The sequence below is a fragment of the Schistocerca piceifrons genome, chromosome 2 (assembly GCF_021461385.2).
Source record: "Schistocerca piceifrons isolate TAMUIC-IGC-003096 chromosome 2, iqSchPice1.1, whole genome shotgun sequence".
NCBI lineage: Eukaryota > Metazoa > Arthropoda > Insecta > Orthoptera > Acrididae > Schistocerca > Schistocerca piceifrons.
The window spans coordinates 355,970,015-355,997,900 of record NC_060139.1 but is presented as its reverse complement, the minus strand read 5'-3'; the positions used below and the strand labels follow the sequence as shown (position 1 = coordinate 355,997,900).

General features: G+C 49.2%; 16 non-coding genes across 16 annotated transcripts; 10 read left to right on the top strand and 6 right to left on the bottom strand.

Annotated features, from left to right (window-relative positions):
* Positions 1 to 1,519: 1,519 nt before the first annotated feature.
* On the bottom strand, positions 1,520 to 1,592 carry Trnav-uac. Its single transcript has one exon. It is a non-coding gene; the product is annotated as a tRNA-Val (tRNA).
* A 235-nt stretch (positions 1,593 to 1,827) lies between these two features.
* On the top strand, positions 1,828 to 1,899 carry Trnap-cgg. Its single transcript has one exon. It is a non-coding gene; the product is annotated as a tRNA-Pro (tRNA).
* Positions 1,900 to 3,538: 1,639 nt separating this feature from the next.
* On the top strand, positions 3,539 to 3,610 carry Trnap-ugg. The gene has a single exon. It is a non-coding gene; the product is annotated as a tRNA-Pro (tRNA).
* Positions 3,611 to 4,211: 601 nt separating this feature from the next.
* Positions 4,212 to 4,284, bottom strand: Trnav-uac. The gene has a single exon. It is a non-coding gene; the product is annotated as a tRNA-Val (tRNA).
* Positions 4,285 to 4,519: 235 nt separating this feature from the next.
* Positions 4,520 to 4,591, top strand: Trnap-cgg. The gene has a single exon. It is a non-coding gene; the product is annotated as a tRNA-Pro (tRNA).
* A 1,639-nt stretch (positions 4,592 to 6,230) lies between these two features.
* Positions 6,231 to 6,302, top strand: Trnap-ugg. The gene has a single exon. It is a non-coding gene; the product is annotated as a tRNA-Pro (tRNA).
* Positions 6,303 to 6,903: 601 nt separating this feature from the next.
* Trnav-uac lies at positions 6,904 to 6,976 on the bottom strand. The gene has a single exon. It is a non-coding gene; the product is annotated as a tRNA-Val (tRNA).
* Positions 6,977 to 7,211: 235 nt separating this feature from the next.
* On the top strand, positions 7,212 to 7,283 carry Trnap-cgg. The gene has a single exon. It is a non-coding gene; the product is annotated as a tRNA-Pro (tRNA).
* Positions 7,284 to 8,922: 1,639 nt separating this feature from the next.
* On the top strand, positions 8,923 to 8,994 carry Trnap-ugg. Its single transcript has one exon. It is a non-coding gene; the product is annotated as a tRNA-Pro (tRNA).
* A 601-nt stretch (positions 8,995 to 9,595) lies between these two features.
* Positions 9,596 to 9,668, bottom strand: Trnav-uac. Its single transcript has one exon. It is a non-coding gene; the product is annotated as a tRNA-Val (tRNA).
* Positions 9,669 to 9,903: 235 nt separating this feature from the next.
* On the top strand, positions 9,904 to 9,975 carry Trnap-cgg. The gene has a single exon. It is a non-coding gene; the product is annotated as a tRNA-Pro (tRNA).
* A 1,639-nt stretch (positions 9,976 to 11,614) lies between these two features.
* Positions 11,615 to 11,686, top strand: Trnap-ugg. The gene has a single exon. It is a non-coding gene; the product is annotated as a tRNA-Pro (tRNA).
* A 601-nt stretch (positions 11,687 to 12,287) lies between these two features.
* Trnav-uac lies at positions 12,288 to 12,360 on the bottom strand. The gene has a single exon. It is a non-coding gene; the product is annotated as a tRNA-Val (tRNA).
* Positions 12,361 to 12,595: 235 nt separating this feature from the next.
* On the top strand, positions 12,596 to 12,667 carry Trnap-cgg. Its single transcript has one exon. It is a non-coding gene; the product is annotated as a tRNA-Pro (tRNA).
* Positions 12,668 to 20,251: 7,584 nt separating this feature from the next.
* Positions 20,252 to 20,324, bottom strand: Trnav-uac. Its single transcript has one exon. It is a non-coding gene; the product is annotated as a tRNA-Val (tRNA).
* A 235-nt stretch (positions 20,325 to 20,559) lies between these two features.
* Positions 20,560 to 20,631, top strand: Trnap-cgg. The gene has a single exon. It is a non-coding gene; the product is annotated as a tRNA-Pro (tRNA).
* Positions 20,632 to 27,886: the final 7,255 nt, after the last annotated feature.

The window sequence follows — 27,886 nt, the reverse complement described above, 5'->3', positions numbered from 1 at the left end:
GGCTTGATTGCCCGCTGGGAGGGGCTGGCCGGTCCCAATCCAATAGAACTGGCGTCTCCATCTGTGTCCTGGAGGAACGTCTGGAAGAACGTTAGTCTGCCGATCCACTCTATGGCCGTGGCGTCCACGTGGTATAGGGTAATAAATAATTTGGTTCCCACCAATGTACGACTGCACCGTATTGGTCTTTCTGACACGGACACCTGTACTCGGTGTGGTCTCCTGGATACCCTTGAACATCGATTCACCTGCTGTGGGCACCTTGCTAATTGGCGTTGGCTCAGGAAACAACTTGCTTTTGTCACTAGGTCTGCTGAAGCCGCTTATACTATTGACATCATCGTCCGGCCCGATTCTTCCTTTTTTCCGCGGACGAAGCTCCATACCGTCATGTGGTTGATTGGCCATTTCGTACATTTTGTCAACAGTTGTCATGAAGAGGATGGACACCTAGCGTTTCGGCAGTACATGCTTACTGCTTACTGGCAGCGCTTGCGATTGCCAGGCCTCCGAGATGATTTTGCCAATATGCTTAGCCTGACATTTGAAAGAGAGGGTGTTGGCTAAGGTCACCTGTGTGAGCCATTTTCTTTTATACTGTTTCTGAATTTGCCGCCTTTATGTATGTTTCTTCTCTACACCAGGACTGAAGTTTTCGTGTTTTTAACCTTTATTTCAGTAAGCAGTCTACATTATATAGTCATGTTTTAGGATTTTAATTTCAGTACTGTACTTCTTTTGAAGTTGCTGTGTGGTGGTAAATATTTCAAAAAAAAAAAAAAAAAAAAAAAGTCGGTAGAGCATTAGGCTTTTAACCTAAGGGTCCAGGGTTCAAGTCCCTGTTCAAAAATAAAAAAAAAGGGGTATGATTCCTGCTTTGGGTGCAGGAGGTCCCGGGTTCAAATCCCGGACGAGCCCTGCCGTTTTGACCGTGCTGAAGAGTAGGTGGAACTCAGCCCCGGTTGCAGCTCCTCAATGAAGAGTAGACGCCTGTTATAGCACGTGGATATAACAAGAATGCGGCACCAGTAAAGTACGTAGGTGGAATTCGGTAGAAAAGCAGACGGTAATTTTGCATGCAACGGAAAACAAGGTTGTCTTTGCGGGATATGTGCACCGTGAGTGGAGATTCAGCTTAATTGTGCGACAGTCTACCCTCATCTTACTAGCGACGGCAACAACCAAGGGGTGGCATGTAAGATTGAGCGTGGCTAAGAGTTTCTCATTATTAGTTAGCATCACACTTTGACAGAGCTGTGACAAGGCGAGTAGGGTGAGCTCAGGAAAGCCAGTAGCAAGCGCACTTGAAGTAGCCCTGAAGAACCGGATTATAAATTTTGCCAGCCATAATGGAGCTAGGGGCGTTCTCAGTTACCAAATACCGGTGCAATAAGAGAGCAACAGTATTTGACCGTAAAATGACGCCCTATCCGTCTAGCATACGACATTGCTTGTCTCTGCATACGCGGACGTGAGGTCATCTCGGAAATGAAATCCGAAATATAGATTAAAATTGTTGTGTTCCCGCCCGGGATCGAACCGGGGACCTTCTGCGTGTAAAGCAGACGTGATAACCGCTACACCACGGAAACGACGGTTCTTTTCATGTACCACCCGGAGACTCGTAATAGCAACAGTTTGTCTTCTGTGTTAGCAAGGGCATCGGCTACGAGCTCCCTCCGATTCGTGAAGTTCCTGTAGTAAAAGACGTCGATGGAAACAATCCAACCGCGACAGACAGGGAGAACGCTGGCTGAGCTGCAGCCCTACATGGTGAGACCATCAAAGGTGGCGTCATTCACATGCAGTGCGTTTTCGGAACGAATAGGCTCGTTGGTCTAGGGGTATGATTCCTGCTTCGGGTGCAGGAGGTCCCGGGTTCAAATCCCGGACGAGCCCTTGCGTTTTGTACAACGGTGCGGTAACAAATCGCATGGCGGCGGCTGTTTCGCGCATTTCCAGGCCTCCAAGTCAGCGCTAAAATCCGACAACCAGTTCTGATACCGTTTCATGTTTCATTTGAGCCATGTGCACCCTGCTGATGGAACGTTTGAAGTTGATTTAAATGGTCACAGTAGAGATCGTAGCAAGTGTCTTGCTGAGTGCGACGAAAACGGGTTTCCGCCCGCAATCGAGCCGGGGACCTTCTGCGTGTTAGGCACGGCGCCTGGGCTCGGCGGCAGCTGCTGCTCTTTCCTTCCTTACGAGATACCGTCGATTCGCGCAGTCGTTATTGCAAAAGATGTCACCAAAGGCAATCGCTTCGTTAGCGGCACGGTGCCTGGGCTCGGCGGCAGCTCTACATGGAGGCACCAGCAGCCCAGCCAGGCCGCCGCCGGCACCGGTGCGCCACAGCCCAAGGAGTCGGCGGCCGCCCTGCAATGCCCCTGTCGTTGCATATTCCACCCGCCTCATATCCTCCCCATGTCTGACTCACTACCCCAAATGACACTGCAGTGGACGTGCTTATTACTATCGCTTTTGGAAGAACCAAGGCGCAGTATTCTAGTGTCGAACCGGTACTGCAAATTGGGATTAAGCAAAAATTTATTGTGTGGTCGAGCGACAGCTTCGGCTCGCTCTTCCTACATGATCGCTTCTTGTGCGGAATAATTCCTAGCTCGCCGATGGCTTCAGAGTTGGTCTTCTCGAAGTTTTGCTTTCGCACTGCATTCCGCAATCTTTTCGTTATGAGTTGTGTGCTTCGGTTTCCCGACTTTCTTGTGTTTAGTGCGTTTGGCTTCTCTTAACCCTTAGCCACCGCTTGCCGAAATTTCCACACTATCATCTGTCGATCTGCAGAGCTCGATGAAGGCATCGCGGCCGTTCCTGAGCTCGTGGAACGGTCGAATCTGTAGTTGTTTCCAGATCTCTCCCACACAACGGCCTCCCAGAAGCTTGGATTACAGAAGTACGCCACTACTCCCTGCCGGAGATTCACGATTGAAAGCAGAATGACATGAGCTACACGCAGCTCCGATTTTTTTTTTGTGTCTGACCTACTTTGAAAGACTTTGTAGTCGATTTACTTACTACTATCGCTGTTGGAAACCAGGTGATAACCGCACAGTATTCTAGAGACGATGAGGTAATGAAAATTTAGAATAAGTAAAACAGTATCAAAAGAAGTTGTGTGGTGGAGCAGCACATGCAATTCACGCTTCCTAGATATTCGTTACTGCATAGAATAATTCTTTTGTCTGCGGCGTCTTCAGTATCCGTCTTCTGGAAATTTTGCTTGCAGTATATTGTGCAATCTTTTCGTTACGAGTTGGTGCCTGGTTTCCCGATGTTCTTTTGTTTAGTGCATTCGCTTTCTCTTAACCCTGAGAAACCACATACCGAAACTGAGGCACTGCCGGCTGTTCATAAGCAGTGCTCGATGCAGTTATTTCGCTTTTTATTCGTTGCCTTTAATATTCTTCTCATGAGTGGTGAGTGCTGCCTGCAGAAAGCGTTTATCTTGCGAATTCACGTGAAAGTTTGTGTTCCCTGTGAGGCGCACTACTTGGGATTAACTTGACTGCTCCAGCCAGGTGGCTCGTTGGTCTAGGGGTATGATTCCTGCTTTGGGTGCAGGAGGTCCCGGGTTCAAATCCCGGACGAGCCCTGCCGTTTTGACCGTGCTGAAGAGTAGGTGGAACTCAGCCCCGGTTGCAGCTCCTCAATGAAGAGTAGACGCCTGTTATAGCACGTGGATATAACAAGAATGCGGCACCAGTAAAGTACGTAGGTGGAATTCGGTAGAAAAGCAGACGGTAATTTTGCATGCAACGGAAAACAAGGTTGTCTTTGCGGGATATGTGCACCGTGAGTGGAGATTCAGCTTAATTGTGCGACAGTCTACCCTCATCTTACTAGCGACGGCAACAACCAAGGGGTGGCATGTAAGATTGAGCGTGGCTAAGAGTTTCTCATTATTAGTTAGCATCACACTTTGACAGAGCTGTGACAAGGCGAGTAGGGTGAGCTCAGGAAAGCCAGTAGCAAGCGCACTTGAAGTAGCCCTGAAGAACCGGATTATAAATTTTGCCAGCCATAATGGAGCTAGGGGCGTTCTCAGTTACCAAATACCGGTGCAATAAGAGAGCAACAGTATTTGACCGTAAAATGACGCCCTATCCGTCTAGCATACGACATTGCTTGTCTCTGCATACGCGGACGTGAGGTCATCTCGGAAATGAAATCCGAAATATAGATTAAAATTGTTGTGTTCCCGCCCGGGATCGAACCGGGGACCTTCTGCGTGTAAAGCAGACGTGATAACCGCTACACCACGGAAACGACGGTTCTTTTCATGTACCACCCGGAGACTCGTAATAGCAACAGTTTGTCTTCTGTGTTAGCAAGGGCATCGGCTACGAGCTCCCTCCGATTCGTGAAGTTCCTGTAGTAAAAGACGTCGATGGAAACAATCCAACCGCGACAGACAGGGAGAACGCTGGCTGAGCTGCAGCCCTACATGGTGAGACCATCAAAGGTGGCGTCATTCACATGCAGTGCGTTTTCGGAACGAATAGGCTCGTTGGTCTAGGGGTATGATTCCTGCTTCGGGTGCAGGAGGTCCCGGGTTCAAATCCCGGACGAGCCCTTGCGTTTTGTACAACGGTGCGGTAACAAATCGCATGGCGGCGGCTGTTTCGCGCATTTCCAGGCCTCCAAGTCAGCGCTAAAATCCGACAACCAGTTCTGATACCGTTTCATGTTTCATTTGAGCCATGTGCACCCTGCTGATGGAACGTTTGAAGTTGATTTAAATGGTCACAGTAGAGATCGTAGCAAGTGTCTTGCTGAGTGCGACGAAAACGGGTTTCCGCCCGCAATCGAGCCGGGGACCTTCTGCGTGTTAGGCACGGCGCCTGGGCTCGGCGGCAGCTGCTGCTCTTTCCTTCCTTACGAGATACCGTCGATTCGCGCAGTCGTTATTGCAAAAGATGTCACCAAAGGCAATCGCTTCGTTAGCGGCACGGTGCCTGGGCTCGGCGGCAGCTCTACATGGAGGCACCAGCAGCCCAGCCAGGCCGCCGCCGGCACCGGTGCGCCACAGCCCAAGGAGTCGGCGGCCGCCCTGCAATGCCCCTGTCGTTGCATATTCCACCCGCCTCATATCCTCCCCATGTCTGACTCACTACCCCAAATGACACTGCAGTGGACGTGCTTATTACTATCACTTTTGGAAGAACCAAGGCGCAGTATTCTAGTGTCGAACCGGTACTGCAAATTGGGATTAAGCAAAAATTTATTGTGTGGTCGAGCGACAGCTTCGGCTCGCTCTTCCTACATGATCGCTTCTTGTGCGGAATAATTCCTAGCTCGCCGATGGCTTCAGAGTTGGTCTTCTCGAAGTTTTGCTTTCGCACTGCATTCCGCAATCTTTTCGTTATGAGTTGTGTGCTTCGGTTTCCCGACTTTCTTGTGTTTAGTGCGTTTGGCTTCTCTTAACCCTTAGCCACCGCTTGCCGAAATTTCCACACTATCATCTGTCGATCTGCAGAGCTCGATGAAGGCATCGCGGCCGTTCCTGAGCTCGTGGAACGGTCGAATCTGTAGTTGTTTCCAGATCTCTCCCACACAACGGCCTCCCAGAAGCTTGGATTACAGAAGTACGCCACTACTCCCTGCCGGAGATTCACGATTGAAAGCAGAATGACATGAGCTACACGCAGCTCCGATTTTTTTTTTGTGTCTGACGTACTTTGAAAGACTTTGTAGTCGATTTACTTACTACTATCGCTGTTGGAAACCAGGTGATAACCGCACAGTATTCTAGAGACGATGAGGTAATGAAAATTTAGAATAAGTAAAACAGTATCAAAAGAAGTTGTGTGGTGGAGCAGCACATGCAATTCACGCTTCCTAGATATTCGTTACTGCATAGAATAATTCTTTTGTCTGCGGCGTCTTCAGTATCCGTCTTCTGGAAATTTTGCTTGCAGTATATTGTGCAATCTTTTCGTTACGAGTTGGTGCCTGGTTTCCCGATGTTCTTTTGTTTAGTGCATTCGCCTTCTCTTAACCCTGAGAAACCACATACCGAAACTGAGGCACTGCCGGCTGTTCATAAGCAGTGCTCGATGCAGTTATTTCGCTTTTTATTCGTTGCCTTTAATATTCTTCTCATGAGTGGTGAGTGCTGCCTGCAGAAAGCGTTTATCTTGCGAATTCACGTGAAAGTTTGTGTTCCCTGTGAGGCGCACTACTTGGGATTAACTTGACTGCTCCAGCCAGGTGGCTCGTTGGTCTAGGGGTATGATTCCTGCTTTGGGTGCAGGAGGTCCCGGGTTCAAATCCCGGACGAGCCCTGCCATTTTGACCGTGCTGAAGAGTAGGTGGAACTCAGCCCCGGTTGCAGCTCCTCAATGAAGAGTAGACGCCTGTTATAGCACGTGGATATAACAAGAATGCGGCACCAGTAAAGTACGTAGGTGGAATTCGGTAGAAAAGCAGACGGTAATTTTGCATGCAACGGAAAACAAGGTTGTCTTTGCGGGATATGTGCACCGTGAGTGGAGATTCAGCTTAATTGTGCGACAGTCTACCCTCATCTTACTAGCGACGGCAACAACCAAGGGGTGGCATGTAAGATTGAGCGTGGCTAAGAGTTTCTCATTATTAGTTAGCATCACACTTTGACAGAGCTGTGACAAGGCGAGTAGGGTGAGCTCAGGAAAGCCAGTAGCAAGCGCACTTGAAGTAGCCCTGAAGAACCGGATTATAAATTTTGCCAGCCATAATGGAGCTAGGGGCGTTCTCAGTTACCAAATACCGGTGCAATAAGAGAGCAACAGTATTTGACCGTAAAATGACGCCCTATCCGTCTAGCATACGACATTGCTTGTCTCTGCATACGCGGACGTGAGGTCATCTCGGAAATGAAATCCGAAATATAGATTAAAATTGTTGTGTTCCCGCCCGGGATCGAACCGGGGACCTTCTGCGTGTAAAGCAGACGTGATAACCGCTACACCACGGAAACGACGGTTCTTTTCATGTACCACCCGGAGACTCGTAATAGCAACAGTTTGTCTTCTGTGTTAGCAAGGGCATCGGCTACGAGCTCCCTCCGATTCGTGAAGTTCCTGTAGTAAAAGACGTCGATGGAAACAATCCAACCGCGACAGACAGGGAGAACGCTGGCTGAGCTGCAGCCCTACATGGTGAGACCATCAAAGGTGGCGTCATTCACATGCAGTGCGTTTTCGGAACGAATAGGCTCGTTGGTCTAGGGGTATGATTCCTGCTTCGGGTGCAGGAGGTCCCGGGTTCAAATCCCGGACGAGCCCTTGCGTTTTGTACAACGGTGCGGTAACAAATCGCATGGCGGCGGCTGTTTCGCGCATTTCCAGGCCTCCAAGTCAGCGCTAAAATCCGACAACCAGTTCTGAAACCGTTTCATGTTTCATTTGAGCCATGTGCACCCTGCTGATGGAACGTTTGAAGTTGATTTAAATGGTCACAGTAGAGATCGTAGCAAGTGTCTTGCTGAGTGCGACGAAAACGGGTTTCCGCCCGCAATCGAGCCGGGGACCTTCTGCGTGTTAGGCACGGCGCCTGGGCTCGGCGGCAGCTGCTGCTCTTTCCTTCCTTACGAGATACCGTCGATTCGCGCAGTCGTTATTGCAAAAGATGTCACCAAAGGCAATCGCTTCGTTAGCGGCACGGTGCCTGGGCTCGGCGGCAGCTCTACATGGAGGCACCAGCAGCCCAGCCAGGCCGCCGCCGGCACCGGCGCGCCACAGCCCAAGGAGTCGGCGGCCGCCCTGCAATGCCCCTGCCGTTGCATATTCCACCCGCCTCATATCCTCCCCATGTCTGACTCACTACCCCAAATGACACTGCAGTGGACGTGCTTATTACTATCGCTTTTGGAAGAACCAAGGCGCAGTATTCTAGTGTCGAACCGGTACTGCAAATTGGGATTAAGCAAAAATTTATTGTGTGGTCGAGCGACAGCTTCGGCTCGCTCTTCCTACATGATCGCTTCTTGTGCGGAATAATTCCTAGCTCGCCGATGGCTTCAGAGTTGGTCTTCTCGAAGTTTTGCTTTCGCACTGCATTCCGCAATCTCTTCGTTATGAGTTGTGTGCTTCGGTTTCCCGACTTTCTTGTGTTTAGTGCGTTTGGCTTCTCTTAACCCTTAGCCACCGCTTGCCGAAATTTCCACACTATCATCTGTCGATCTGCAGAGCTCGATGAAGGCATCGCGGCCGTTCCTGAGCTCGTGGAACGGTCGAATCTGTAGTTGTTTCCAGATCTCTCCCACACAACGGCCTCCCAGAAGCTTGGATTACAGAAGTACGCCACTACTCCCTGCCGGAGATTCACGATTGAAAGCAGAATGACATGAGCTACACGCAGCTCCGATTTTTTTTTTGTGTCTGACCTACTTTGAAAGACTTTGTAGTCGATTTACTTACTACTATCGCTGTTGGAAACCAGGTGATAACCGCACAGTATTCTAGAGACGATGAGGTAATGAAAATTTAGAATAAGTAAAACAGTATCAAAAGAAGTTGTGTGGTGGAGCAGCACATGCAATTCACGCTTCCTAGATATTCGTTACTGCATAGAATAATTCTTTTGTCTGCGGCGTCTTCAGTATCCGTCTTCTGGAAATTTTGCTTGCAGTATATTGTGCAATCTTTTCGTTACGAGTTGGTGCCTGGTTTCCCGATGTTCTTTTGTTTAGTGCATTCGCCTTCTCTTAACCCTGAGAAACCACATACCGAAACTGAGGCACTGCCGGCTGTTCATAAGCAGTGCTCGATGCAGTTATTTCGCTTTTTATTCGTTGCCTTTAATATTCTTCTCATGAGTGGTGAGTGCTGCCTGCAGAAAGCGTTTATCTTGCGAATTCACGTGAAAGTTTGTGTTCCCTGTGAGGCGCACTACTTGGGATTAACTTGACTGCTCCAGCCAGGTGGCTCGTTGGTCTAGGGGTATGATTCCTGCTTTGGGTGCAGGAGGTCCCGGGTTCAAATCCCGGACGAGCCCTGCCATTTTGACCGTGCTGAAGAGTAGGTGGAACTCAGCCCCGGTTGCAGCTCCTCAATGAAGAGTAGACGCCTGTTATAGCACGTGGATATAACAAGAATGCGGCACCAGTAAAGTACGTAGGTGGAATTCGGTAGAAAAGCAGACGGTAATTTTGCATGCAACGGAAAACAAGGTTGTCTTTGCGGGATATGTGCACCGTGAGTGGAGATTCAGCTTAATTGTGCGACAGTCTACCCTCATCTTACTAGCGACGGCAACAACCAAGGGGTGGCATGTAAGATTGAGCGTGGCTAAGAGTTTCTCATTATTAGTTAGCATCACACTTTGACAGAGCTGTGACAAGGCGAGTAGGGTGAGCTCAGGAAAGCCAGTAGCAAGCGCACTTGAAGTAGCCCTGAAGAACCGGATTATAAATTTTGCCAGCCATAATGGAGCTAGGGGCGTTCTCAGTTACCAAATACCGGTGCAATAAGAGAGCAACAGTATTTGACCGTAAAATGACGCCCTATCCGTCTAGCATACGACATTGCTTGTCTCTGCATACGCGGACGTGAGGTCATCTCGGAAATGAAATCCGAAATATAGATTAAAATTGTTGTGTTCCCGCCCGGGATCGAACCGGGGACCTTCTGCGTGTAAAGCAGACGTGATAACCGCTACACCACGGAAACGACGGTTCTTTTCATGTACCACCCGGAGACTCGTAATAGCAACAGTTTGTCTTCTGTGTTAGCAAGGGCATCGGCTACGAGCTCCCTCCGATTCGTGAAGTTCCTGTAGTAAAAGACGTCGATGGAAACAATCCAACCGCGACAGACAGGGAGAACGCTGGCTGAGCTGCAGCCCTACATGGTGAGACCATCAAAGGTGGCGTCATTCACATGCAGTGCGTTTTCGGAACGAATAGGCTCGTTGGTCTAGGGGTATGATTCCTGCTTCGGGTGCAGGAGGTCCCGGGTTCAAATCCCGGACGAGCCCTTGCGTTTTGTACAACGGTGCGGTAACAAATCGCATGGCGGCGGCTGTTTCGCGCATTTCCAGGCCTCCAAGTCAGCGCTAAAATCCGACAACCAGTTCTGAAACCGTTTCATGTTTCATTTGAGCCATGTGCACCCTGCTGATGGAACGTTTGAAGTTGATTTAAATGGTCACAGTAGAGATCGTAGCAAGTGTCTTGCTGAGTGCGACGAAAACGGGTTTCCGCCCGCAATCGAGCCGGGGACCTTCTGCGTGTTAGGCACGGCGCCTGGGCTCGGCGGCAGCTGCTGCTCTTTCCTTCCTTACGAGATACCGTCGATTCGCGCAGTCGTTATTGCAAAAGATGTCACCAAAGGCAATCGCTTCGTTAGCGGCACGGTGCCTGGGCTCGGCGGCAGCTCTACATGGAGGCACCAGCAGCCCAGCCAGGCCGCCGCCGGCACCGGTGCGCCACAGCCCAAGGAGTCGGCGGCCGCCCTGCAATGCCCCTGTCGTTGCATATTCCACCCGCCTCATATCCTCCCCATGTCTGACTCACTACCCCAAATGACACTGCAGTGGACGTGCTTATTACTATCGCTTTTGGAAGAACCAAGGCGCAGTATTCTAGTGTCGAACCGGTACTGCAAATTGGGATTAAGCAAAAATTTATTGTGTGGTCGAGCGACAGCTTCGGCTCGCTCTTCCTACATGATCGCTTCTTGTGCGGAATAATTCCTAGCTCGCCGATGGCTTCAGAGTTGGTCTTCTCGAAGTTTTGCTTTCGCACTGCATTCCGCAATCTTTTCGTTATGAGTTGTGTGCTTCGGTTTCCCGACTTTCTTGTGTTTAGTGCGTTTGGCTTCTCTTAACCCTTAGCCACCGCTTGCCGAAATTTCCACACTATCATCTGTCGATCTGCAGAGCTCGATGAAGGCATCGCGGCCGTTCCTGAGCTCGTGGAACGGTCGAATCTGTAGTTGTTTCCAGATCTCTCCCACACAACGGCCTCCCAGAAGCTTGGATTACAGAAGTACGCCACTACTCCCTGCCGGAGATTCACGATTGAAAGCAGAATGACATGAGCTACACGCAGCTCCGATTTTTTTTTTGTGTCTGACCTACTTTGAAAGACTTTGTAGTCGATTTACTTACTACTATCGCTGTTGGAAACCAGGTGATAACCGCACAGTATTCTAGAGACGATGAGGTAATGAAAATTTAGAATAAGTAAAACAGTATCAAAAGAAGTTGTGTGGTGGAGCAGCACATGCAATTCACGCTTCCTAGATATTCGTTACTGCATAGAATAATTCTTTTGTCTGCGGCGTCTTCAGTATCCGTCTTCTGGAAATTTTGCTTGCAGTATATTGTGCAATCTTTTCGTTACGAGTTGGTGCCTGGTTTCCCGATGTTCTTTTGTTTAGTGCATTCGCCTTCTCTTAACCCTGAGAAACCACATACCGAAACTGAGGCACTGCCGGCTGTTCATAAGCAGTGCTCGATGCAGTTATTTCGCTTTTTATTCGTTGCCTTTAATATTCTTCTCATGAGTGGTGAGTGCTGCCTGCAGAAAGCGTTTATCTTGCGAATTCACGTGAAAGTTTGTGTTCCCTGTGAGGCGCACTACTTGGGATTAACTTGACTGCTCCAGCCAGGTGGCTCGTTGGTCTAGGGGTATGATTCCTGCTTTGGGTGCAGGAGGTCCCGGGTTCAAATCCCGGACGAGCCCTGCCATTTTGACCGTGCTGAAGAGTAGGTGGAACTCAGCCCCGGTTGCAGCTCCTCAATGAAGAGTAGACGCCTGTTATAGCACGTGGATATAACAAGAATGCGGCACCAGTAAAGTACGTAGGTGGAATTCGGTAGAAAAGCAGACGGTAATTTTGCATGCAACGGAAAACAAGGTTGTCTTTGCGGGATATGTGCACCGTGAGTGGAGATTCAGCTTAATTGTGCGACAGTCTACCCTCATCTTACTAGCGACGGCAACAACCAAGGGGTGGCATGTAAGATTGAGCGTGGCTAAGAGTTTCTCATTATTAGTTAGCATCACACTTTGACAGAGCTGTGACAAGGCGAGTAGGGTGAGCTCAGGAAAGCCAGTAGCAAGCGCACTTGAAGTAGCCCTGAAGAACCGGATTATAAATTTTGCCAGCCATAATGGAGCTAGGGGCGTTCTCAGTTACCAAATACCGGTGCAATAAGAGAGCAACAGTATTTGACCGTAAAATGACGCCCTATCCGTCTAGCATACGACATTGCTTGTCTCTGCATACGCGGACGTGAGGTCATCTCGGAAATGAAATCCGAAATATAGATTAAAATTGTTGTGTTCCCGCCCGGGATCGAACCGGGGACCTTCTGCGTGTAAAGCAGACGTGATAACCGCTACACCACGGAAACGACGGTTCTTTTCATGTACCACCCGGAGACTCGTAATAGCAACAGTTTGTCTTCTGTGTTAGCAAGGGCATCGGCTACGAGCTCCCTCCGATTCGTGAAGTTCCTGTAGTAAAAGACGTCGATGGAAACAATCCAACCGCGACAGACAGGGAGAACGCTGGCTGAGCTGCAGCCCTACATGGTGAGACCATCAAAGGTGGCGTCATTCACATGCAGTGCGTTTTCGGAACGAATAGGCTCGTTGGTCTAGGGGTATGATTCCTGCTTCGGGTGCAGGAGGTCCCGGGTTCAAATCCCGGACGAGCCCTTGCGTTTTGTACAACGGTGCGGTAACAAATCGCATGGCGGCGGCTGTTTCGCGCATTTCCAGGCCTCCAAGTCAGCGCTAAAATCCGACAACCAGTTCTGATACCGTTTCATGTTTCATTTGAGCCATGTGCACCCTGCTGATGGAACGTTTGAAGTTGATTTAAATGGTCACAGTAGAGATCGTAGCAAGTGTCTTGCTGAGTGCGACGAAAACGGGTTTCCGCCCGCAATCGAGCCGGGGACCTTCTGCGTGTTAGGCACGGCGCCTGGGCTCGGCGGCAGCTGCTGCTCTTTCCTTCCTTACGAGATACCGTCGATTCGCGCAGTCGTTATTGCAAAAGATGTCACCAAAGGCAATCGCTTCGTTAGCGGCACGGTGCCTGGGCTCGGCGGCAGCTCTACATGGAGGCACCAGCAGCCCAGCCAGGCCGCCGCCGGCACCGGTGCGCCACAGCCCAAGGAGTCGGCGGCCGCCCTGCAATGCCCCTGTCGTTGCATATTCCACCCGCCTCATATCCTCCCCATGTCTGACTCACTACCCCAAATGACACTGCAGTGGACGTGCTTATTACTATCGCTTTTGGAAGAACCAAGGCGCAGTATTCTAGTGTCGAACCGGTACTGCAAATTGGGATTAAGCAAAAATTTATTGTGTGGTCGAGCGACAGCTTCGGCTCGCTCTTCCTACATGATCGCTTCTTGTGCGGAATAATTCCTAGCTCGCCGATGGCTTCAGAGTTGGTCTTCTCGAAGTTTTGCTTTCGCACTGCATTCCGCAATCTTTTCGTTATGAGTTGTGTGCTTCGGTTTCCCGACTTTCTTGTGTTTAGTGCGTTTGGCTTCTCTTAACCCTTAGCCACCGCTTGCCGAAGTTTCCACACTATCATCTGTCGATCTGCAGAGCTCGATGAAGGCATCGCGGCCGTTCCTGAGCTCGTGGAACGGTCGAATCTGTAGTTGTTTCCAGATCTCTCCCACACAACGGCCTCCCAGAAGCTTGGATTACAGAAGTACGCCACTACTCCTAGCCGGAGATTCACGATTGAAAGCAGAATGACATGAGCTACACGCAGCTCCGATTTTTTTTTTGTGTCTGACCTACTTTGAAAGACTTTGTAGTCGATTTACTTACTACTATCGCTGTTGGAAACCAGGTGATAACCGCACAGTATTCTAGAGACGATGAGGTAATGAAAATTTAGAATAAGTAAAACAGTATCAAAAGAAGTTGTGTGGTGGAGCAGCACATGCAATTCACGCTTCCTAGATATTCGTTACTGCATAGAATAATTCTTTTGTCTGCGGCGTCTTCAGTATCCGTCTTCTGGAAATTTTGCTTGCAGTATATTGTGCAATCTTTTCGTTACGAGTTGGTGCCTGGTTTCCCGATGTTCTTTTGTTTAGTGCATTCGCCTTCTCTTAACCCTGAGAAACCACATACCGAAACTGAGGCACTGCCGGCTGTTCATAAGCAGTGCTCGATGCAGTTATTTCGCTTTTTATTCGTTGCCTTTAATATTCTTCTCATGAGTGGTGAGTGCTGCCTGCAGAAAGCGTTTATCTTGCGAATTCACGTGAAAGTTTGTGTTCCCTGTGAGGCGCACTACTTGGGATTAACTTGACTGCTCCAGCCAGGTGGCTCGTTGGTCTAGGGGTATGATTCCTGCTTTGGGTGCAGGAGGTCCAGTTCCGCTTTAGACGCCGTGCAGTGTGGACGTGCCTAGTCTTCCGCTCCGCCGTAGCGTTACGTATAGTGGACTATCGTTTTTGTTACGTGTTGTGTTGCAACTTCTGAGAGTATTTCTCCGTCGTTGTTTCGTACCTTGTGTTACTTTCTGTCCTTATTTCAGTGTTTTTTGTGTAGCGGTTTCGACCGCATATTTTGAAAATGTCGTCCCAGGTTATTCCTCGTCAGGCTACAGTTAGTTTTGCTTTTGACAAGTCAACCCGCCATGTGCAACCTAGTTCTCTTGAGATTCATGATTGGTTGGTAGATACCTTTGGTGTTCATTCGGATCAGGTGCACACTGCTTATTTTGATACCGAACTGTATGTTTTCTTTGTTAAGTTTATGGACCCACTTCAGGTTGATAAAATTCTTTCTAAATATGGTCATCAAGTTCTCTTTCGGCATCGGGATGATTCTGTAAGTACCGTGCTGCTTTCCAATGCTTCCATCACGTATACCAATGTTCGTGTTTACAATCTTCCACCGGAGGTGGATAATGTCTATCTTAAGGAGGGTCTACAGAAGTATGGTGATGTAAAGAGCATTCGCCTTGAACGCTGGTCAAGCCAACATCGCCTGCAATGTTACAGTGGTATTCGTTCAGTCGAAATGCACGTTAAGCAGAATATTCCATCTCACCTGCAGATCGGTGGATATCGTGTCCATGTAACATATAGTGGTCAGGTTGGCACCTGTTTTTTGTGCAATGAATGTGGTCACGTGCGTACCGACTGTCCGCGGAGAGTTTTTGTTTTAAAAAATTCTCTCGAACAGCGTCGCAAGTTAACGGTCGCTGACCTCGTTGCAGGTGGTTCTGCTCTTGGTGTAGCACAGTCCAGTGGTAGTAGCGCCCCGCCACAGGTTTTGCGCACCCCTGATACAGAATTTCCTCCTTTGCGTGCTAAATCTGATGTTGTTCCGTCTGTCCCTCAGGTGGGTGTGCCACTTTTGAATAATAAGAGGCGTCGCCCACACGATGGAAATAGTACGGATGAGGATCTCCCTGAGATGCCCCAGTCCGAGCGACCGGCATCCTCCGAGCCACTGTGTACTGTAGCTGCTCCCTGCCCTCCTGAGGTAGCGGTTCCGGTGGCGGCTGCTGGCGCCCCTCCGGCCTCCGACGCAGCTTCTCTCGAGTCGGGTCGTCGGTCGGGCCTGTTGGCGCCGTCTTCCGAACCGACTTCGATGTCACAACAAGTGGAGCCGCGACAACTTCCTGCTTCGCTGCCCCATACCTCTGCCAGCGGAGCTGCTCCGCTTCTTTCCAACTCTGCGGCCTCGGACCTTCCTGCTCACGTTTCGCCTCCGTGCAGTCCATGTTTGCCGGAAGCTAGTGCAGGTGTTGACCATTCCGTTTTGTCGGATGTTTCCCCCGTGACCCCGGATCCCGCATGTGGACCGGCGCGGGTGGTGTCGGATACAGAACTTGACCCTCCTACGTCACCGGCGGCTGAAGTTTCCTTGCCCGTCAGCCGACGCAAGTTACGCGTTCAGCCGAACGTTAATGCTGTTCGCAAAAAACCGAAACGTAAGGGATCCGCGGAACGGGGTAGCAGTCCCCCTCCCTCGGATGCCTCCGTCACCCCTGCTATGGACTGTGACGCTGGTGCGTCGGTGTAGGTGATTTGTTTTCTCGCTTTTCTCTCTATGGTTCAAGCATACACCTTTCTTACCTTAAATGTTAACCGTATTGAGTCCGACGTTCGCATTGCCTCTTTGCGGCAGTTTATTTACGACGCCTGTGCGGACGTAGTGTTTTTGCAGGAAGTGTTGTTTTCTGATCTCTCTCTACCTGGATTTCAAACTGTTTTTAATGTCGCGCCGGAATATTCAACAGGAACTGCTCTTTTCTTTCGAGAGGGCATTCCTATTACTGACATTGAATTCCTTGACTCTGGCCGTGGGATTGGTTGTCGTCTTTTTGATCTCCGCCTCGTTGTTTTGTATGCCCCCTCTGGTTCGGGTCACACTGTGGCTCGATCGCGCTTTTATAAAGAAGAGCTTATTTATCTTTTGCGCCAGAGTCCTCGGAGTCTCCTGCTCGGAGGCGATTTTAATTGTGTTTTACGCCCTGCAGACCAGTCCCCCAATTTTAATTATTGCCGTGATTTACATGACTTAGTTCGTACGATGCATCTGCGTGATGTTTGGGAACACAAATATCCAACCCTGGTGAAATATACATTTTTTACCGCGTCCTCATGCAGTAGACTCGACAGATTCTATTTATCTGATTTTTTATGTGATAAAATTCTTTCTGTCGATGTTATTCCTACTAGTTTTTCTGACCATTGTGCTTTTACTGCAACTGTAAATCTTAGTCGCCAACCTGCAAAACTTTATCGTTCCCAGTGGATGTTAAATGTTTCCCACCTTGCCGACAGTGCTATGGATGATGTTATAAGTGGCGTGTGGGAGCGATGTCTTCGCTCTGTCCCGCGATACCCCTCCTTGCTGGTTTGGTGGACTGCGTTTGCCAAGCCCAAGATTCGTCAGACTTTGATTTTCTACTGTGCTGCTAGGACGCGTGATTTTAAGAACACGTATGAATATTACTACTCTGTCCTGCGTGAACTATATGACGCGGCGGGTACCTCTCCGCTGCGGATCCATGATGTTCGTCGTATTAAAGCCAAGCTCTTGAGCCTTAACCGACGACAGATGGATGGTCTGCGAGTTAAGTCGAAACCTCACTCTCTTGTTGAAGGTGAACTGACATCCTTGTACCACCTGCTACGGCATCAGACTCGTCGTCGTCGCTCCTTCATCTCTTCTCTTACGGTGGATGATGGGCGACAGCTTAGTGCACAGGAGGAAATGGTTCGTGCTCTTCATCAGTATTACACTAGTCTCTATTCTGCCGATGATTCTGGTGAGTCTCTTTCGGATGATGTCTTTGGGGATCTAACTGCGACGATCGCGCCTGACGCGAACGGCGATTTTCTCCGGGAGTTCCAGGTAGATGATGTTTTCGATTTTATTGCTCGCTCTCCGTCCAGTAAATCGCCGGGTCCAGACGGCCTGCCTAAAGAATTTTATCTCCGTTTTTGGCCTCTTTTGGGTGGCATTTTTACGCAGATTTTAAATGAGATTGTCAGAGGGATGGATGTGCCTGCCGATTTTAAAGTAGGGAAAATTGTTTTAATTCCGAAGTCCTCTGGTCGTTTATCTGCTGCCAATCTTCGTCCGCTCACATTGCTGAATTTTGACTATAAGACAGCTGCTAGAGCGCTCAATAGCCGGCTGTCTTCTCTGCTTCGGGGTGTGATTGGTGCACATCAATGTTGTTTTCATGATAGATCTATTCTAACACCAGTAGCCGAATATCGGGATGTTGTCTCGGTTGCGGCGGTTACAAACGTACATTGTGCCTTTGCCTTCCTTGATTTTTATAAGGCTTTTGATCACGTCAGTCATGTGTTTTTAGATCGTGTTTTAGGTACAATAGGTTTTAACGCTTCATCACGTGGTGTTCTTGGCAATTTGTACAGGGGAATAACAGCTCGGGTGTCAGTCAATGGGCAGCTGACGCCGCCCATTGCTATCCGCCGCGGAGTGCCTCAGGGTAGTCCGCTCTCTATGTCTTTATTCGTTTTGTCCCTGGAACCGCTGCTTCGGACTATTGCTCTCAAGCTTCAGGGTATGTCCCTCTCTGGTGGGAAGCTCTCGGTTAAGGCATATGCGGATGATGTCGTTGTTCTCCTCCGTCAACGAGATGATATCCCGTTGTTGAAAGGGGCAGTTGATGCATACTGTCGTGTCTCTGGAGCGCGTCTCAATCAGGGTAAATGTAAGTTCCTTGATATTCGAGGATTTCGCGATGCTGACGTCCCTTGGGCCACTTTTGTCGATCGCCATACGTCCTTGGGGATTATCATTGATCGGTGTCCTCTAAAAATGGCGGCTCTCAATTGGAAATCTGTCACCGAGAAGATACAGGGGGCTCTGATGGTCCATGAGCAGCGCTCTGCTACCATTTTGCAAAAAGTCAGAATTTTAGACACCTACGTCCTATGTAAAGCTTATTATGTTGCTCAGCTGTTCCCACTTCCCATGATGGTGGCGAAAAGGTTGCGCCAATTGTCTAGCAGGTTTATATGGAAGGGCCATCTATTCAAGTTACGTTACGAGGTAATGACGAAACCGCGTCTCTCCGGAGGCTTGGGCCTCTCTGACATTACTCGCAAGGCGTCTGCTTTGTACGTCCGCCGAACGACTCTAATTGTTACGCAAGAAGTGACTTCAATTACATCCAGGCTTTTTACTGTTGTGCGTCCGGCGAGCCTTGCTCCACCTGTCGATGTCGGACGCCTCAATTTTAAGTTGAAACACATTCGGGAATTTTACATTGCGGTGAGTTACCTCGGTGACGTCTTCTTGCGGCGACCGGTGCCAACGACCAAGAGCTTGATTGCCCGCTGGGAGGGGCTGGCCAGTCCCAATCCAATAGAACTGGCGTCTCCATCCGTGTCCTGGAGGAACGTCTGGAAGAACGTTAGTCTGCCGATCCACTCTATGGCCGTGGCGTCCACGTGGTATAGGGTAATAAATAATTTGGTTCCCACCAACGTACGACTGCACCGTATTGGTCTTTCTGACACGGACACCTGTACTCGGTGTGGTCTCCTGGATACCCTTGAACATCGATTCACCTGCTGTGGGCACCTTGCTAATTGGCGTTGGCTCAGGAAACAACTTGCTTTTGTCACTAGGTCTGCTGAAGCCGCTTATACTATTGACATCATCGTCCGGCCCGATTCTTCCTTTTTTCCGCGGACGAAGCTCCATACCGTCATGTGGTTGATTGGCCATTTCGTACATTTTGTCAACAGTTGTCATGAAGAGGATGGACACCTAGCGTTTCGGCAGTACATGCTTACTGCTTACTGGCAGCGCTTGCGATTGCCAGGCCTCCGAGATGATTTTGCCAATATGCTAGCCTGACATTTGAAAGAGAGGGTGTTGGCTAAGGTCACCTGTGTGAGCCATTTTCTTTTATACTGTTTCTGAATTTGCCGCCTTTATGTATGTTTCTTCTCTACACCAGGACTGAAGTTTTCGTTTTTTAACCTTTATTTCAGTAAGCAGTCTACATTATATAGTCATGTTTTAGGATTTTAATTTCAGTACTGCACTTCTTTTGAAAAAAAAAAAAAAAAAAAAAAGTGGTTAAAAAAAAAAAAAAAAAAAAAAAGGGGTATGATTCCTGCTTTGGGTGCAGGAGGTCCCGGGTTCAAATCCCGGACGAGCCCTGCCGTTTTGACCGTGCTGAAGAGTAGGTGGAACTCAGCCCCGGTTGCAGCTCCTCAATGAAGAGTAGACGCCTGTTATAGCACGTGGATATAACAAGAATGCGGCACCAGTAAAGTACGTAGGTGGAATTCGGTAGAAAAGCAGACGGTAATTTTGCATGCAACGGAAAACAAGGTTGTCTTTGCGGGATATGTGCACCGTGAGTGGAGATTCAGCTTAATTGTGCGACAGTCTACCCTCATCTTACTAGCGACGGCAACAACCAAGGGGTGGCATGTAAGATTGAGCGTGGCTAAGAGTTTCTCATTATTAGTTAGCATCACACTTTGACAGAGCTGTGACAAGGCGAGTAGGGTGAGCTCAGGAAAGCCAGTAGCAAGCGCACTTGAAGTAGCCCTGAAGAACCGGATTATAAATTTTGCCAGCCATAATGGAGCTAGGGGCGTTCTCAGTTACCAAATACCGGTGCAATAAGAGAGCAACAGTATTTGACCGTAAAATGACGCCCTATCCGTCTAGCATACGACATTGCTTGTCTCTGCATACGCGGACGTGAGGTCATCTCGGAAATGAAATCCGAAATATAGATTAAAATTGTTGTGTTCCCGCCCGGGATCGAACCGGGGACCTTCTGCGTGTAAAGCAGACGTGATAACCGCTACACCACGGAAACGACGGTTCTTTTCATGTACCACCCGGAGACTCGTAATAGCAACAGTTTGTCTTCTGTGTTAGCAAGGGCATCGGCTACGAGCTCCCTCCGATTCGTGAAGTTCCTGTAGTAAAAGACGTCGATGGAAACAATCCAACCGCGACAGACAGGGAGAACGCTGGCTGAGCTGCAGCCCTACATGGTGAGACCATCAAAGGTGGCGTCATTCACATGCAGTGCGTTTTCGGAACGAATAGGCTCGTTGGTCTAGGGGTATGATTCCTGCTTCGGGTGCAGGAGGTCCCGGGTTCAAATCCCGGACGAGCCCTTGCGTTTTGTACAACGGTGCAGTAACAAATCGCATGGCGGCGGCTGTTTCGCGCATTTCCAGGCCTCCAAGTCAGCGCTAAAATCCGACAACCAGTTCTGATACCGTTTCATGTTTCATTTGAGCCATGTGCACCCTGCTGATGGAACGTTTGAAGTTGATTTAAATGGTCACAGTAGAGATCGTAGCAAGTGTCTTGCTGAGTGCGACGAAAACGGGTTTCCGCCCGCAATCGAGCCGGGGACCTTCTGCGTGTTAGGCACGGCGCCTGGGCTCGGCGGCAGCTGCTGCTCTTTCCTTCCTTACGAGATACCGTCGATTCGCGCAGTCGTTATTGCAAAAGATGTCACCAAAGGCAATCGCTTCGTTAGCGGCACGGTGCCTGGGCTCGGCGGCAGCTCTACATGGAGGCACCAGCAGCCCAGCCAGGCCGCCGCCGGCACCGGTGCGCCACAGCCCAAGGAGTCGGCGGCCGCCCTGCAATGCCCCTGTCGTTGCATATTCCACCCGCCTCATATCCTCCCCATGTCTGACTCACTACCCCAAATGACACTGCAGTGGACGTGCTTATTACTATCGCTTTTGGAAGAACCAAGGCGCAGTATTCTAGTGTCGAACCGGTACTGCAAATTGGGATTAAGCAAAAATTTATTGTGTGGTCGAGCGACAGCTTCGGCTCGCTCTTCCTACATGATCGCTTCTTGTGCGGAATAATTCCTAGCTCGCCGATGGCTTCAGAGTTGGTCTTCTCGAAGTTTTGCTTTCGCACTGCATTCCGCAATCTCTTCGTTATGAGTTGTGTGCTTCGGTTTCCCGACTTTCTTGTGTTTAGTGCGTTTGGCTTCTCTTAACCCTTAGCCACCGCTTGCCGAAATTTCCACACTATCATCTGTCGATCTGCAGAGCTCGATGAAGGCATCGCGGCCGTTCCTGAGCTCGTGGAACGGTCGAATCTGTAGTTGTTTCCAGATCTCTCCCACACAACGGCCTCCCAGAAGCTTGGATTACAGAAGTACGCCACTACTCCCAGCCGGAGATTCACGATTGAAAGCAGAATGACATGAGCTACACGCAGCTCCGATTTTTTTTTTTTTGTGTCTGACCTACTTTGAAAGACTTTGTAGTCGATTTACTTACTACTATCGCTGTTGGAAACCAGGTGATAACCGCACAGTATTCTAGAGACGATGAGGTAATGAAAATTTAGAATAAGTAAAACAGTATCAAAAGAAGTTGTGTGGTGGAGCAGCACATGCAATTCACGCTTCCTAGATATTCGTTACTGCATAGAATAATTCTTTTGTCTGCGGCGTCTTCAGTATCCGTCTTCTGGAAATTTTGCTTGCAGTATATTGTGCAATCTTTTCGTTACGAGTTGGTGCCTGGTTTCCCGATGTTCTTTTGTTTAGTGCATTCGCCTTCTCTTAACCCTGAGAAACCACATACCGAAACTGAGGCACTGCCGGCTGTTCATAAGCAGTGCTCGATGCAGTTATTTCGCTTTTTATTCGTTGCCTTTAATATTCTTCTCATGAGTGGTGAGTGCTGCCTGCAGAAAGCGTTTATCTTGCGAATTCACGTGAAAGTTTGTGTTCCCTGTGAGGCGCACTACTTGGGATTAACTTGACTGCTCCAGCCAGGTGGCTCGTTGGTCTAGGGGCTTGAGTTCCGCTTTAGACGCCGTGCCGTGTGGACGTGCCTAGTCTTCCGCTCCGCCGTAGCGTTACGTATAGTGGACTATCGTTTTTGTTTACGTGTTGTGTTGCAACTTCTGTGAGTGTTTCTCCGTCGTTGTTTCGTACCTTGTGTTACTTTCTGTCCTTATTTCAGTGTTTTTTGTGTAGCGGTTTCGACCGCATATTTTGAAAATGTCGTCCCAGGTTATTCCTCGTCAGGCTACAGTTAGTTTTGCTTTTGACAAGTCAACCCGCCATGTGCAACCTAGTTCTCTTGAGATTCATGATTGGTTGGTAGATACCTTTGGTGTTCATTCGGATCAGGTGCACACTGCTTATTTTGATACCGAACTGTATGTTTTCTTTGTTAAGTTTATGGACCCACTTCAGGTTGATAAAATTCTTTCTAAATATGGTCATCAAGTTCTCTTTCGGCATCGGGATGATTCTGTAAGTACCGTGCTGCTTTCCAATGCTTCCATCACGTATACCAATGTTCGTGTTTACAACCTTCCACCGGAGGTGGATAATGTCTATCTTAAGGAGGGTCTACAGAAGTATGGTGATGTAAAGAGCATTCGCCTTGAACGCTGGTCAAGCCAACATCGCCTGCAATGTTACAGTGGTATTCGTTCAGTCGAAATGCACGTTAAGCAGAATATTCCATCTCACCTGCAGATCGGTGGATATCGTGTCCATGTAACATATAGTGGTCAGGTGGGCACCTGTTTTTTGTGCAATGAAAGTGGTCACGTGCGTACCGACTGTCCGCGGAGAGTTTTTGTTTTAAAAAATTCTCTCGAACAGCGTCGCAAGTTAACGGTCGCTGACCTCGTTGCAGGTGGTTCTGCTCTTGGTGTAGCACAGTCCAGTGGTAGTAGCGCCCCTCCACAGGTTTTGCGCACCCCTGATACAGAATTTCCTCCTTTGCGTGCTAAATCTGATGTTGTTCCGTCTGTCCCTCAGGTGGGTGTGCCACTTTTGAATAATAAGAGGCGTCGCCCACACGATGGACATAGTACGGATGAGGATCTCCCTGAGATGCCCCAGTCCGAGCGACCGGCATCCTCCGAGCCACTGTGTACTGTAGCTGCTCCCTGCCCTCCTGAGGTAGCGGTTCCGGTGGCGGCTGCTGGCGCCCCTCCGGCCTCCGACGCAGCTTCTCTCGAGTCGGGTCGTCGGTCGGGCCTGTTGGCGCCGTCTTCCGAACCGACTTCGATGTCACAACAAGTGGAGCCGCGACAACTTCCTGCTTCGCTGCCCCATACCTCTGCCAGCGGAGCTGCTCCGCTTCCTTCCAACTCTGCGGCCTCGGACCTTCCTGCTCACGTTTCGCCTCCGTGCAGTCCATGTTTGCCGGAAGCTAGTGCAGGTGTTGACCATTCCGTTTTGTCGGATGTTTCCCCCGCGACCCCGGATCCCGCATGTGGACCGGCGCGGGTGGTGTCGGATACAGAACTTGACCCTCCTACGTCACCGGCGGCTGAAGTTTCCTTGCCCGTCAGCCGACGCAAGTTACGCGTTCAGCCGAACGTTAATGCTGTTCGTAAAAAACCGAAACGTAAGGGATCCGCGGAACGGGGTAGCAGTCCCCCTCCCTCGGATGCCTCTGTCACCCCTGCTATGGACTGTGACGCTGGTGCGTCGGTGTAGGTGATTTGTTTTCTCGCTTTTCTCTCTATGGTTCAAGCATACACCTTTCTTACCTTAAATGTTAACCGTATTGAGTCCGACGTTCGCATTGCCTCTTTGCGGCAGTTTATTTACGACGCCTGTGCGGACGTAGTGTTTTTGCAGGAAGTGTTGTTTTCTGATCTCTCTCTACCTGGATTTCAAACTGTTTTTAATGTCGCGCCGGAATATTCAACAGGAACTGCTCTTTTCTTTCGAGAGGGCATTCCTATTACTGACATTGAATTCCTTGACTCTGGCCGTGGGATTGGTTGTCGTCTTTTTGATCTCCGCCTCGTTGTTTTGTATGCCCCCTCTGGTTCGGGTCACACTGTGGCTCGATCGCGCTTTTATAAAGAAGAGCTTATTTATCTTTTGCGCCAGAGTCCTCGGAGTCTCCTGCTCGGAGGCGATTTTAATTGTGTTTTACGCCCTGCAGACCAGTCCCCCAATTTTAATTATTGCCGTGATTTACATGACTTAGTTCGTACGATGCATCTGCGTGATGTTTGGGAACACAAATATCCAACCCTGGTGAAATATACGTTTTTTACCGCGTCCTCATGCAGTAGACTCGACAGATTCTATTTATCTGATTTTTTATGTGATAAAATTCTTTCTGTCGATGTTATTCCTACTAGTTTTTCTGACCATTGTGCTTTTACTGCAACTGTAAATCTTAGTCGCCAACCTGCAAAACTTTATCGTTCCCAGTGGATGTTAAATGTTTCCCACCTTGCCGACAGTGCTATGGATGATGTTATAAGTGGCGTGTGGGAGCGATGTCTTCGCTCTATCCCGCGATACCCCTCCTTGCTGGTTTGGTGGACTGCGTTTGCCAAGCCCAAGATTCGTCAGACTTTGATTTTCTACTGTGCTGCTAGGACGCGTGATTTTAAGAACACGTATGAATATTACTACTCTGTCCTGCGTGAACTATATGACGCGGCGGGTACCTCTCCACTGCGGATCCATGATGTTCGTCGTATTAAAGCCAAGCTCTTGAGCCTTAAACGACGACAGATGGATGGTCTGCGAGTTAAGTCGAAACCTCACTCTCTTGTTGAAGGTGAACTGACATCCTTGTACCACCTGCTACGGCATCAGACTCGTCGTCGTCGCTCCTTCATCTCTTCTCTTACGGTGGATGATGGGCGACAGCTTAGTGCACAGGAGGAAATGGTTCGTGCTCTTCATCAGTATTACACTAGTCTATATTCTGCCGATGATTCTGGTGAGTCTCTTTCGGATGATGTCTTTGGGGATCTAACTGCGACGATCGCGCCTGACGCGAACGGCGAATTTCTCCGGGAGTTCCAGGTAGATGATGTTTTCGATTTTATTGCTCGCTCTCCGTCCAGTAAATCGCCGGGTCCAGACGGCCTGCCTAAAGAATTTTATCTCCGTTTTTGGCCTCTTTTGGGTGGCATTTTTACGCAGATTTTAAATGAGATTGTCAGGGGGATGGATGTGCCTGCCGATTTTAAAGTAGGGAAAATTGTTTTAATCCCGAAGTCCTCTGGTCGTTTATCTGCTGCCAATCTTCGTCCGCTCACATTGCTGAATTTTGACTATAAGACAGCTGCTAGAGCGCTCAATAGCCGGTTGTCTTCTCTGCTTCGGGGTGTGATTGGTGCACATCAATGTTGTTTTCATGATAGATCTATTCTGACACCAGTAGCCGAATATCGGGATGTTGTCTCGGTTGCGGCGGTTACAAACGTACATTGTGCCTTTGCCTTCCTTGATTTTTATAAGGCTTTTGATCACGTCAGTCATGTGTTTTTAGATTGTGTTTTAGGTACAATAGGTTTTAACGCTTCATCACGTGGTGTTCTTGGCAATTTGTATAGGGGAATAACAGCTCGGGTGTCAGTCAATGGGCAGCTGACGCCGCCCATTGCTATCCGCCGCGGAGTGCCTCAGGGTAGTCCGCTCTCTATGTCTTTATTCGTATTGTCCCTGGAACCGCTGCTTCGGACTATTGCTCTCAAGCTTCAGGGTATGTCCCTCTCTGGTGGGAAGCTCTCTGTTAAGGCATATGCGGATGATGTCGTTGTTCTCCTCCGTCAACGTGATGATATCCCGTTGTTGAAAGGGGCGGTTGATGCATACTGTCGTGTCTCTGGAGCGCGTCTCAATCAGGGTAAATGTAAGTTCCTTGATATTCGAGGATTTCGCGATGCAGACGTCCCTTGGGCCACTTTTGTCGATCGCCATACGTCCTTGGGGATTATCATTGATCGGTGTCCTCTAAAAATGGCGGCTCTCAATTGGAAATCTGTCACCGAGAAGATACAGGGGGCTCTGATGGTCCATGAGCAGCGCTCTGCTACCATTTTGCAAAAAGTCAGAATTTTAGACACCTACGTTCTATGTAAAGCTTATTATGTTGCTCAGCTGTTCCCACTTCCCATGATGGTGGCGAAAAGGTTGCGCCAATTGTCTAGCAGGTTTATATGGAAGGGCCATCTATTCAAGTTACGTTACGAGGTAATGACGAAACCGCGTCTCTCCGGAGGCTTGGGCCTCTCTGACATTACTCGCAAGGCGTCTGCTTTGTACGTCCGCCGAACGACTCTAATTGTTACGCAAGAAGTGACTTCAATTACATCCAGGCTTTTTACTGTTGTGCGTCCGGCGAGCCTTGCTCCACCTGTCGATGTCGGACGCCTAAATTTTAAGTTGAAACACATTCGGGAATTTTACATTGCGGTGAGTTACCTCGGTGACGTCTTCTTGCGGCGACCGGTGCCAACGACCAAGGGCTTGGTTGCCCGCTGGGAGGGGCTGGCCGGTCCCAATCCAATAGAACTGGCGTCTCCATCTGTGTCCTGGAGGAACGTCTGGAAGAACGTTAGTCTGCCGATCCACTCTATGGCCGTGGCGTCCACGTGGTATAGGGTAATAAATAATTTGGTTCCCACCAATGTACGACTGCACCGTATTGGTCTTTCTGACACGGACACCTGTACTCGGTGTGGTCTCCTGGATACCCTTGAACATCGATTCACCTGCTGTGGGCACCTTGCTAATTGGCGTTGGCTCAGGAAACAACTTGCTTTTGTCACTAGGTCTGCTGAAGCCGCTTATACTATTGACATCATCGTCCGGCCCGATTCTTCCTTTTTTCCGCGGACGAAGCTCCATACCGTCATGTGGTTGATTGGCCATTTCGTACATTTTGTCAACAGTTGTCATGAAGAGGATGGACACCTAGCGTTTCGGCAGTACATGCTTACTGCTTACTGGCAGCGCTTGCGATTGCCAGGCCTCCGAGATGATTTTGCCAATATGCTTAGCCTGACATTTGAAAGAGAGGGTGTTGGCTAAGGTCACCTGTGTGAGCCATTTTCTTTTATACTGTTTCTGGATTTGCCGCCTTTATATATGTTTCTTCTCTACACCAGGACTGAAGTTTTCGTGTTTTAACCTTTATTTCAGTAAGCAGTCTACATTATATAGTCATGTTTTAGGATTTTAATTTCAGTACTGTCCTTCTTTTGAAGTGGCTAAAAAAAAAAAAAAAAAAAAAGGGGTATGATTCCTGCTTTGGGTGCAGGAGGTCCCGGGTTCAAATCCCGGACGAGCCCTGCCATTTTGACCGTGCTGAAGAGTAGGTGGAACTCAGCCCCGGTTGCAGCTCCTCAATGAAGAGTAGACGCCTGTTATAGCACGTGGATATAACAAGAATGCGGCACCAGTAAAGTACGTAGGTGGAATTCGGTAGAAAAGCAGACGGTAATTTTGCATGCAACGGAAAACAAGGTTGTCTTTGCGGGATATGTGCACCGTGAGTGGAGATTCAGCTTAATTGTGCGACAGTCTACCCTCATCTTACTAGCGACGGCAACAACCAAGGGGTGGCATGGAAGATTGAGCGTGGCTAAGAGTTTCTCATTATTAGT